The sequence below is a fragment of the Pterocles gutturalis genome, unplaced genomic scaffold (assembly GCF_000699245.1).
Source record: "Pterocles gutturalis isolate BGI_N339 unplaced genomic scaffold, ASM69924v1 scaffold22065, whole genome shotgun sequence".
Taxonomy (NCBI): Eukaryota; Metazoa; Chordata; class Aves; order Pterocliformes; family Pteroclidae; genus Pterocles; species Pterocles gutturalis.
The window spans coordinates 9,672-20,487 of NW_010144168.1; the positions used below are offsets into that span (position 1 = coordinate 9,672).

The 10,816-nt window shown below is 37.6% G+C and overlaps 1 protein-coding gene across 1 annotated transcript in view; it reads right to left on the minus strand.

Annotated features, from left to right (window-relative positions):
• The window catches only part of CADM2 (cell adhesion molecule 2), a 94,477-nt gene that overhangs the window by 7,708 nt on the left and 75,953 nt on the right, over window positions 1-10,816 (minus strand). The window lies entirely within an intron of this gene.

Sequence of the window (10,816 nt, forward strand, 5' to 3'; positions counted from 1 at the left end):
TTTTTTTTCAGAAACCACGAGAAGATCATAATTTTCATATATGGATAGCAACTACAAAAGTCCTTGAAAATTCTATATTTCTACACAATTTTACTCCTATCTCTAAAAAAACCTAGGGCAATTAAGCTTAGAAAAAATGACTTTTAAAGTAAATTCCAAGGACAAACCACTCTAGTATGTACGAAAATAAGCATCAAATTGGATATCCCAAATGGATCTGAAAGGAGAGGAGTACTCTAATCAGCTCAGTGAAAGTGCTCACCATTTTTAATAGCTTTTACACTTACCAGCTGCGTGTATCCTACAGCTGTGAATCAGCATTCCCCAAAATTGGGCTTCTTTTGTAAATGACAAGTAGCATGGCTTCTGCCTGTGCACTGTTGCTTTGAATAAGTACATGCAAAGCCAGTCTGCATTGGTAAACTTCATTAAATTAGCCTGGGAGATACAGTAAGTTTGGTGCCCTGCTTCAGAATATAACAAATGACTCATTGCTTAAACAGATGAGAGAAAAACTCAGTATTATGTATCTGACAAATTATTTTTAGTATTTGTGGGTTAGTCAATCTAGATCACATGATTTTGTGATGGCAATGGTATTTCATTTCAATAAATGTATTCAACAATACTGTAAAATTAAGCTTTATAATATTTTTTAAATATTTAGCTTTGATAAAAGTGAATACTTGGTACCATACCCACATGAATATTCCTATATCATCTTTTCACACTCCTTTAAAAACTACTTTACAGTCAAGCAGGACCAGAAACAGCATATGGTGCCTTTGTCATCTGAGATTCTTTGATTACTATTATGCCATCCTTTATCTCTTCTCTTTTAATTTAGTTTAAAAACTATGTTTGTTGAAGTAAAAAGTAATGACAATTTGTAGTAGAAGAGTGTAAAAACACTCTCCTGGATGCAAAACAAGCCAAATGCCAATGTGGGGGGAAAAGAAAGCTTGATCAGTGAAATATTCCCTCCTGACACTCCTATTTCATGAGTGCCTGAATTCAAGCACCAACCTTGCACGAAACCCTTCAAGTTACTAATTCTGTGAACACTGATTATCTGATACTTTGTTAAAAATATTCATAGTACCTGTTTCAACATCTCACCTGTCAGTCATACCAGACTCCTTCACCATAATTGCTAAAAAGGAAAAAAAGTAATTAAAATGTGATAGGACATAATATGTGGCTTGGGGATTTGGGAAGGTGAAAGAGAAGGTGGAGGTACGCTACCAAAGCTCCACAGTTCCTCTCTGCTCCATTTAAAATGCATTAAAAGCTTACCCTTCCATTGTGAGGTAGCGTGTTCATTGATCATTCTTACCTACTTTGTGCTTGGTCTTAAAACTGGCAGAGATAAATGTGAGCATAGCATTGGATATATCAGTAGACCCTGCCGAATTAAGTGGTAGACAGAGTGGCACTGTCACCACAGTTCTAGATGTGTGCCACTTTGTAAAGATAGTTAGTACCAGTAGCACTGCCTGTGTAAGCACAGCTATTCCCCTTCACATGCTTTTGCAGAGCGGGTCACTGGTTTCTCTCTCAGTTATCGATTAAGTCCCATACACATGAATGATAGGGTAGAAACAATATTTTATTTCGAAACTCAGTTCTCTTTTCCTCAGTGAAAACAAGCGATGAGGCTTAGTTTTACAACTTTTATCTTGTTAAATTATTTGTGCCATGCCACTTCTTCAGACGAAACAATCTCCATTTTGCCAGTCTCTGCGGACACTTTCACATCTCTGTTCCATTTAACATCTCTGTTGCCTTACACTGTGCTCTTTCCAACTTACTTATATTTTAACTCATTTTTGCCAGGTCACCTAAGAGGTGTAAAGAAAAAAAGAAAGAGAAAAAAACCCCTTCTGCCTAAATCACATATTTTATCAAGAAATGCCTAACTCTGAGTCACACATGACCTTTGAATATAACTTTATCTTCTGCATCCTCAGTTTATTTTGCTTAAGGCCTTCAGTTTTCTGTTATGTCTGACTTAAATTATCTTGAATATGGCTTGAGAATTGCAACACATCCAAAACTGCTGAGGGAGTAAATAAGAGTTCTGGATGCTTAGCAGATTCAAATACCCCTTCAAGCCTTTCTATGACATTTGTGTCAGGTACTGGGCACTATAAAATTTTAATCTATAAAAATATCTAAGAAGTAGTAGGGGGACATGAAAATTTGACTTGTTTCTTAGAAATATATACTGCACCCTCATGAAGGGCAAACCTCTGTTTCTTGGGAGATCCTACTAACCATCTCAATACTTGTTTTTCTCCAAACTGTCTCACCTGCTTGCTAGTTTTTAGTTTTGGAAATAAACAGCCCCCCCAAAGTGTTCTATAGGAGAGACTTGGAAAAGCTCTGTCCTTCTGCCATTAGGTTCACTGTCTGAGGGTGACCAGAGCTGTAATCTGGGGTATGAGCTACACAGATCCTGTAATTTTCAGTCTCCTTCCAAAATGATCCCATTTGAAATAACACCAAGTCTAGGCTAGGAAGAAATTAAAAATGTATTTGAAGCATATTTTCCACGGCAGCATGGAGTTTAATGGATCTTAGTCATGCACTTGAAAAATTCTTGCTCCAGCTGGGACCTGATGTGGAACTTCTCAGACACTGGACTGTCACTCAGCCACTCACTCTTTATTGTCCTGTAAGTGCTACTTGATATAAAGTAGTTATAATAAGTATATTTAAAAACTTGCTTTCTAGTTTTTCTGTAAATACAACCTTCCACTACATATCTCCAACATAGACCATCTCATATATTCACATTATATCCATGTAGGCATCCATCTTATCAAATACAATGCAGAGAAATTATTTTTGCAATCATTTTTACAGTAACTGATCATTATTTAGATTTTGAGCTTTGGAAACGAGTCAGTCAGTCTTGGGGATACTGCTGCTGGGCTGTCTGCAATAGATCATTATTTCTGGAACCTACCTCCTTACATAGAGAAAGGTTTATCATTACAGGAATTGACTGCACTGTTTTTTTCACACCATCACAATACTTTTCTGGTCTTTGCAGGGAGATGAACTAACTTGTTCTCTTTCTTATGTCCACCAAAGCATATCCTCCAGTGGCTTGACTGACTCACTGTGGGGATTTCTACTGATGACAATGATATGTGGCCAGTCGTGACCAAATTAACTACGTGACCTCAGAAACCTACAGTGAGCTCTGTAAGGTTCTGCCCTCAGCCTCCCTTCCAGAGGGAAAACAGTTGTTAGCCCACCAGTGCTCATTAATTCAGAAACGTCACCACACTGACTGAAGCTAGCATCTCCACATGGCAAAGCACTGTGTGGCTCAAACGTGTTTGGAACAGGTTGAGGGGCGACCTCCCTGTGCTCCATTTCCCAGCATAGCCATGACCTCTGTCTTTTCCGTCCTTTTACCACAGGTTGTCTCTTTCTTATGCCTAAAGGCTTACTCCTATGAAATTGAATTATGTTTATGTTAAGTTTATTTACTAAGTATCCTACCTTTAATATTATTAAATATTCCCTCACAAACTTCCTTTTAAATCTTCCTGTGCCATCTCTTAAACACATGACAAGCAAATGGAATAACCTGACACACTGTATTTTAAAGTTTCTATGCAGAATAGACAAGCCACTCTGTGGATTTTCCTAGAAAAGATTTTAGAGAGCAATAAATTATACTAGATTACATTTCATTTGTAAACCATATTTGAACATAAGCCTCCAGATGGGAAAGGTCAGGATTGTACATTAACCCTTTGAACCAGATATCCCCTTTGAAAGATGAAAGTTTGGCAGTAAATGGACCCACAAGTTTTTGAATTATTTTGCATTTAAATCATAGATTTCTTATTTTCATCCATCATTAACCTAATTGATCTCATTTAAACATGCAAATTGTGGCACTGAACTTTCATGTTCACAGATAACATTCTTTACTGTTTACAGTAACTATCCGTTATGTTTCATTTGTTTCAAGCATTCAGTAATATGAAAAGCTTAAACAAGATAATTATTAACATCATGTTTACATAAATATTGATTTAAATAATTAAATAGAATAACTTCTTATTTACTTTTTGTTCAATATGAAGTGGTGTACATGGACTGAAGCTGTATCTTTTAATTTGTATTCTTATTACTACTGTTTTTAATTTTACACTAGTAAATATGGAAATATCCCTCCTTTAAGGGAGATAGAATGGAAAGCTGGTCACTTAAGTGAAATAACACTGAGATATATTTATTGTCCATATTAACATTAACACTGTGATTTGGGGATTTAAAAAAAAAATCAAAACAAACAAAAAACCCCTGTCAAACCTGTCAAAAAACCCCCCAGCTGTTTGGATAAAACACTAGAAGAGTATCTCAACACGGGTGAATATTGGGGGGAAACCTGAATGTGTATAAAGGGTAAACTTTTCTCAACAACATAACAAGGAAGATCTTGAAATTCTCTCATTCTCAAGGTCACAGCAGTCCGGCAGAAGATCTTAATTGAAAGAGAAAAGCAGGAACACCACCCAAGTAGTTGACCTCTAAAGGACAGGACCATCAGTCGTAAGAGACAGTACCTCTCTGCCAGACTCAGGTAGCCAATATTGGCTGGCTCAATATTTTGGGGGTCTGCTAAAAAATAAATGAAAAATTGGAACCCTGTGACATCTCATTATCCTAGTTAGTGAACTGTTTCCTGATTCTGGGGATGCATCTCTTGCCAGACTGTCCATGCAAAGACTGAGGCAGTGTGTAATCATGCCAAATATTCCCAGATTTTACTTTTAGCCAGAGTGTCTTTGAGGGTGTCACACAGCACAATTAAGAGATGATCATAAGCAAAGAGAATGACCAATAATGCTGTTGACAGATCAGCAATCAAAAAAAGATCATCATCAGTAAAGGAAATTTCTCCTAACTCATATTTTCTTCACTTCAGAAAAGCACGTTCTCTGCCTAGATAGTGCAAGCTACTTCCAAAAAAAGGAAATGTGCCTTTGTTCCTAAAGCATGGGTACTGCTTAACTCCTGTGGAGTTCTGTGACATATACCTCAAGTAAAAAGAAAAAAAAAATCCTGAGGCCAAGAAAAAAAGGAGAGAACTCATGCCAAAGTGCAAGAACAAAAAAGTTTTTTAAGCACAAAGCTGGGGAAAATAAGTAAGTAAAAAGAAAGTAGCACACTAAAAGAAAATTAAAATCTTATGTCTTAGTTGAATGGCTTCAAAAAGACAAATGGTCTGCCTCACCACACAGTTGAAAGAAAATGTGGGTGTGACACATATTTTACCCATTTACAGTAGAGAAGGACCATATGTAGGCAACAGGGAAAACTGTCCCTTCCCCCTCATACTTTATCATAGCTAAGAGGTGTCCAATTCTGTATGCTTTTTTTTGGGCACACATCTGCCCCTTCTGAGCTACAAAAAGACAGCAAGTGCATGGTTGACATAGTCACACTGATGAGCTGCCTAAGATATTTAAAATGTAACTGACTCATTAGAATTGGACATTAAGATTTAAGGAAGATTATTTTTCTTCCTCTACACACTGTTCTGCTCTGTGTGTTTTAAGCATTCTCCATAGACAACGGGTCTTACAGTCAACGATGCGCAACCCTTTTCTTGCCTTGTTTTTATAATGCCTTATTTCACATATTACTATATGAATGCATATTATATATTATATTTCATATCTTGTATTTTCACATATTCATGTATTCACACACATATATATTATATTTCATATATTTCCACTTACTTTTGTTCAGAATGTATAATTGTAGAAACTGTGTTCCAACAAAAACTCTAAACCAGCCAAGTAAAAATATTGGGCTAAACTGTCTTAGTGAGCATCAGGTAATGCAGCTCTTTGATAAAACTACTCCACTCTCCACCAGTAGAATTTCTAACCCCATCCTGTTGTCAGAGAAACCTCCATTTGTTAGTACATCAGAAATCACAGTAGTATGCTGTTGTTAGACACACACACAGATGCACACACACACAGAGAGTTTTCCACATGGCTGCACAAGTGCATTGCTGATTTGCTTATCTGTAGTCTGCTGCGTTCAAGGCATTTTATCTCCTTAATTCAAAATCAATAAGTTTATTTCCTGGACAATAGGCAACATTCTCTTGGAATAGCTGCCTAATTTTAAAGTCAAGTTTGGACGTTCATTGCAAAAGAATCTAGTAACAACCCACAAATGGAGCAACAGCCTGTTACACAAACATTGTTGGAACAGGCTGTAGAAGCAAGTCAGCTGATAGCTATAGACTTGTCAGACTGACAATCCACTGCACATCTGTGTCTGCCAATATAGAATTTACTCAAAATTGCCTCTCTAGACACTTCTTTACATAACACATATTTAGCTTATTAGCGCTGTCATTTGGGAGCGTGGTCAGCTTTTGAGCAAAATCTCACTGAGTCCGTTAGCACGGATCATATCACAACTGCCATTTTAGAATCACGATAATTAGGTTTGAAGTTCAAATGATTTGATTTCACTTTAAAACGTCAAAAGCAGCCTCTCGGGCAGACTTACACAATTAATTTTTACTGAGGTCTGCTGGGTAATTTACTGTAGTCAGAGAATCTTCACTAAGGTAAGGTAATTGCCACTGGGTAATTTTATGGCACGCTGTTCAGTAGGAAGCAACGTGTTGGCTGGTTTCTGCTCAGATAAGACCTGGAGGAAAGTGAAGATGCTGCTTCTGGGAAACATCACATGTCTGAGACATTGAGGAGGGATGAGCAGAATTCACTCACTTCCCAGATGTGGACCAGAAGTTATTCTTGCCCTCAAAATGTCTTTTCAGGAGCATGCATGAGGACTTACAGTATACAATCTTGTACTAAGAAGCTTTCGAAATTGCAGTGCTGCGCCTGTGATTCTTTAATACAGGGACAAAGAATGTATTCTTAGTTTAGTTTGAACACAGAAGTAAACAACGAAATGAAATATCCCTTTGAGATCTGTATTTATCACTTACAAGAAGCACTTGCTAATAATCAGTGGCAGCTGGGCTGACAAGCAAACTTCAGAGTAAAGCCACGGGGGATACAAGTCTATTTTAGGTTTACTGTTGACAGTAAGGGTCAGAGGAAAAATAAACTCAGCAAGCAGCGTCATACTACCAAAAACCTCTGCTGGCCAAGCAGAAACTAAATTATGGCCAAACCTTTCAGCATGACAGAAAGATGGGCAATTGGGGTGCCCTGCAGTGCACAGAGCATGACATACAGATGAACAGGATTAAGCACAACTGAGACATAACATAAATTAGCAACAGGTAAAGCTCAAAATATTGGAGGAGCTCATTTTCCCACAGTCTGGAGTGGGGTACAGTATGCTTACCCCAACAGCATCCCTATTATATTATCCCAATTATTTTAATATTTGAAGTCTGCAAAATTAATCTGAAAAGCCCTGTGAAAACAAGTACTGAACATGGCCTCCTTTAAGATATCCTTCTTTTGGTGAAGCTATAAATAACATGGTAATCTCTACTTCCAAACCTAACAATGAAAAAAAAAGAAGAAAAGAGCAGCAGAAGGACTCAAACATTGTTTCCATTGCATACACACATATATATAATAAAAGAAAATAAATTTTTTTTATCTTAAAAGTTTAGTCCTCAGCTTCACTTTGTGTACTGTAATACTACTGGGGAAAGCTGATTTGATTGCTCTGTCACACTAATAAAAGCTAAGATTTGTGTAAGGGGAAGAAGAGGGAATAAAGTATATTCCATATTGATATCACTGCTGATGGCATTACTGGCTTTCATTTTGTTACATTTACTTCCTATTAAAGCTGATGATAAAAGCAGCTGTGTGGACTCATAAGCACCTCTATCTACATCTCTCCACGGGCTCATTACAAATATCTGTTTCATATAGTCAACGTCTAGGACAGATTTAATTTTATTCTGTCTTTCACTAGGCACAAATAAAAATGTGTCATTTCAACCACTGTGTTGCTTGCCTTTTTCTCTACCTGCTATCCACTGGATGTAAACACAATCCTGTAATTCCTATTGTTCTATTGTTTTCCTTTTCTTTGGTTTTTGTTTTGTTTTGTTTTGTTTTGTTTTGATGGAGCCACAAACGTTTTGCCCATTGTCAGGGTCTAGTTGCTTGAAACAGAGCAGACATTTTTTTTACTTTCAAGCATAATTATACGGGGAAGAAATGGCTAGACAAGTTATTATTGCCTTTTTTTTTCCTAACTTGTGACGATACAATGATAATTTGTAAAGAGCATCCATGTATCACAGATAAAATTCTTCAGATTTTAGGAAGGTGTCTAAAAAGCAGGTGAAGTTCTAGTGAGTGATGCCCACCCATTGTAGACCTGTTCTCTCCCAAACTAGTGCTCATTTCTGCTGTTCTGTTTGACGGTTTTAAGGTACTTGCTTACCATTCTCCCATAGCTCTCTGCTCATCTGAAATACCCCTGGAACTTTCAGGTCAAGTGCCCTGGGGAGCAACGCCACACTACTTGGCTGTGGTTTCAGAGCCTACAGGATGTCACATTAACAAATTCTCCTGACTTTTCTCGTGGGGTCCCATAATTCATCTGTTTTGTCAGCACTATTTTTGAACTGCTTTCAAGTGGCATCGAGGATATATTGGGTCAGCTCACATTGAGTCCTCTGAGCGTGACCTTTGTTAATACAAATAGGATGTCTCTGATATGTTTGAAGTCTTATGGATTGAGGGAAAAAATCAGCAGCTTCCAGTGACTGCAGTAATACCGACAATGACGGTGAGCAATACCAGGAGAATAAAACTGAGGGGCCCAGTTCCAGTGCGATGAAATCCATTCAGAGTCTTTGGGATTGCTCTTGTAAATCATCCTTCTCCTGTTTTTCCTTCAAGGCTCTCTACTGAACCACATCATTAGTTCCCTGAATCTCCTTCTCTTTTTATAAAGTTTCCTTTAGAAATTTGCCCAGTGTAAGACTTCTGAGCATGTTGACCATGGAGATGTAGATGGTACGGAAAAGGACAATAATAGCCTGTTCTTAGTCTCGTTGTCACCAATAATAAAATACTACTTTCTCCACGGCTTTAAATGGCATTTCCACCCTCTCTTCTAAACTTGATCTTCTTTTGGCATATTTCTCACTTATCTTTCCATGTATAATGACTCTATACTAGTGCTGGAGAGTTTCAATTGATTGGTGGAAAATTAATGGAGCAAGCAGGAATAAAAATATTTGTGCATTGTGGCTTTTGATAAGTTGTCAGTCTGAGGGGGTAGTAAGATAAAGCACATGAGTAATTGTAAATGTGCGGTGCAGTTTGTCCTTGTCAGAGAACTTCCGTGAACCCACAGAAGAGAGAGAAGGTTCTTGTTCAAAACATGAAACAAGAGACATAGAGGAAGATGCATCTCACTGCTATTTAGCAAGGTAGTGTCTTGCTCCCTAGATCACAATTCAGAAGAAAACACTAAATATTCAAGAAGCTTTATATATGAGAGGCCACAGAAAGGCTTCTTTGCCTTATGATCTCATGATGCTCACGCAAACCGGAACTCTGCTTTTACCATGAATAACATTACATTGCAGCCACTGTGACTCAGTTTAAACCTCCTATAGATGTCCTATTTCTGTGTCTACTGTTCCATTCAATTTGGTACATTTCCTGCAGTGCTAACATCTTGAGCAGGGCACTGAAAGAAGAGCAAGCAATTTGGAAGTGAAGGCATGGGTCAGCTCAGTGGCTGATGGTTGTGGGATTTAGGATTCAAGGAAATAAAGCTGTTACGGATTCATGTCTCTAGTACAGATGCCATTTGAACATGTTAGGAGAGGCAGGTGTTTAAGAGCCATTTGGTGAAGAAAGGCTTTGATCTCCCTCAGTAAAATGATGAATAGAATATTTCAAAACCAGTTATTTTCAATACATATTACTTGTGGATGCTAATGCACATCCTCCTAATTTTCAGACTTTTTTGCAGATGGCATTTTTAGCAATGCTGTCAGCTTCTATGCAGGGAGTGCTTTTGCCGTTACTGTATTTTACGTGTGCTACAAGTCTTAGATGCTTATTGAAATATCCCTGTTTAGAAACAGGTTATATATGCCAGCAGTCCTTGACATGGTATCTTGGGAACTAGTTGCAGTTACTGGAAGCTTGTCTGCTTTATGGACAAGCTTGTCTGCTTTATAAGAGGTTGATTACACCTACCCTAGAAATAGTTTCATGAAAGGTCTCTCCTCTTCATCTGGTCTGACAATACTTTCCAGATGCCTGTTTTTGCTAGCTGGCAATCAAAAGTACAGGTGTTCCGCAGAAATCCAAATAGCTGTACCCTGAAGAATGGTGGGTATAATGCAAGTGAATATGAAAATGTCATCTTCTGGTGAAAAGGTGTTCTCCTGAGTGTCTCACAGCTTCTAAGTGTAAAAAAAACCCCACCTGACTCAAAGGACAACATGAGTTCAGAGTAGGGCACACAGATACATAGGCAGTTTCATTCAACCTTGAAACAATACACTGTGGAAAACATCAAGTTTCCAGAAATCTTATTTGAAAAAATAAGCCAATGTATAGAGATACAAAACAACTGAAGTCTGGATTATCTAGAGTAAAAATCTGTACAGACACATCCTAAAAACAATTCTAAATGTATTTTCCTCCTGGAATTCTGTTAATACATAGAGTTTCATTAGCAGGATTCAATTTTTTTGAAGCAGTCTGCTGTAAACTCTGCTTCTTCATACCCTTGTTTCAAGTTTCTCAATACTTTCAGTTGTGTACTACTATGATCTTGATTTTTAAGA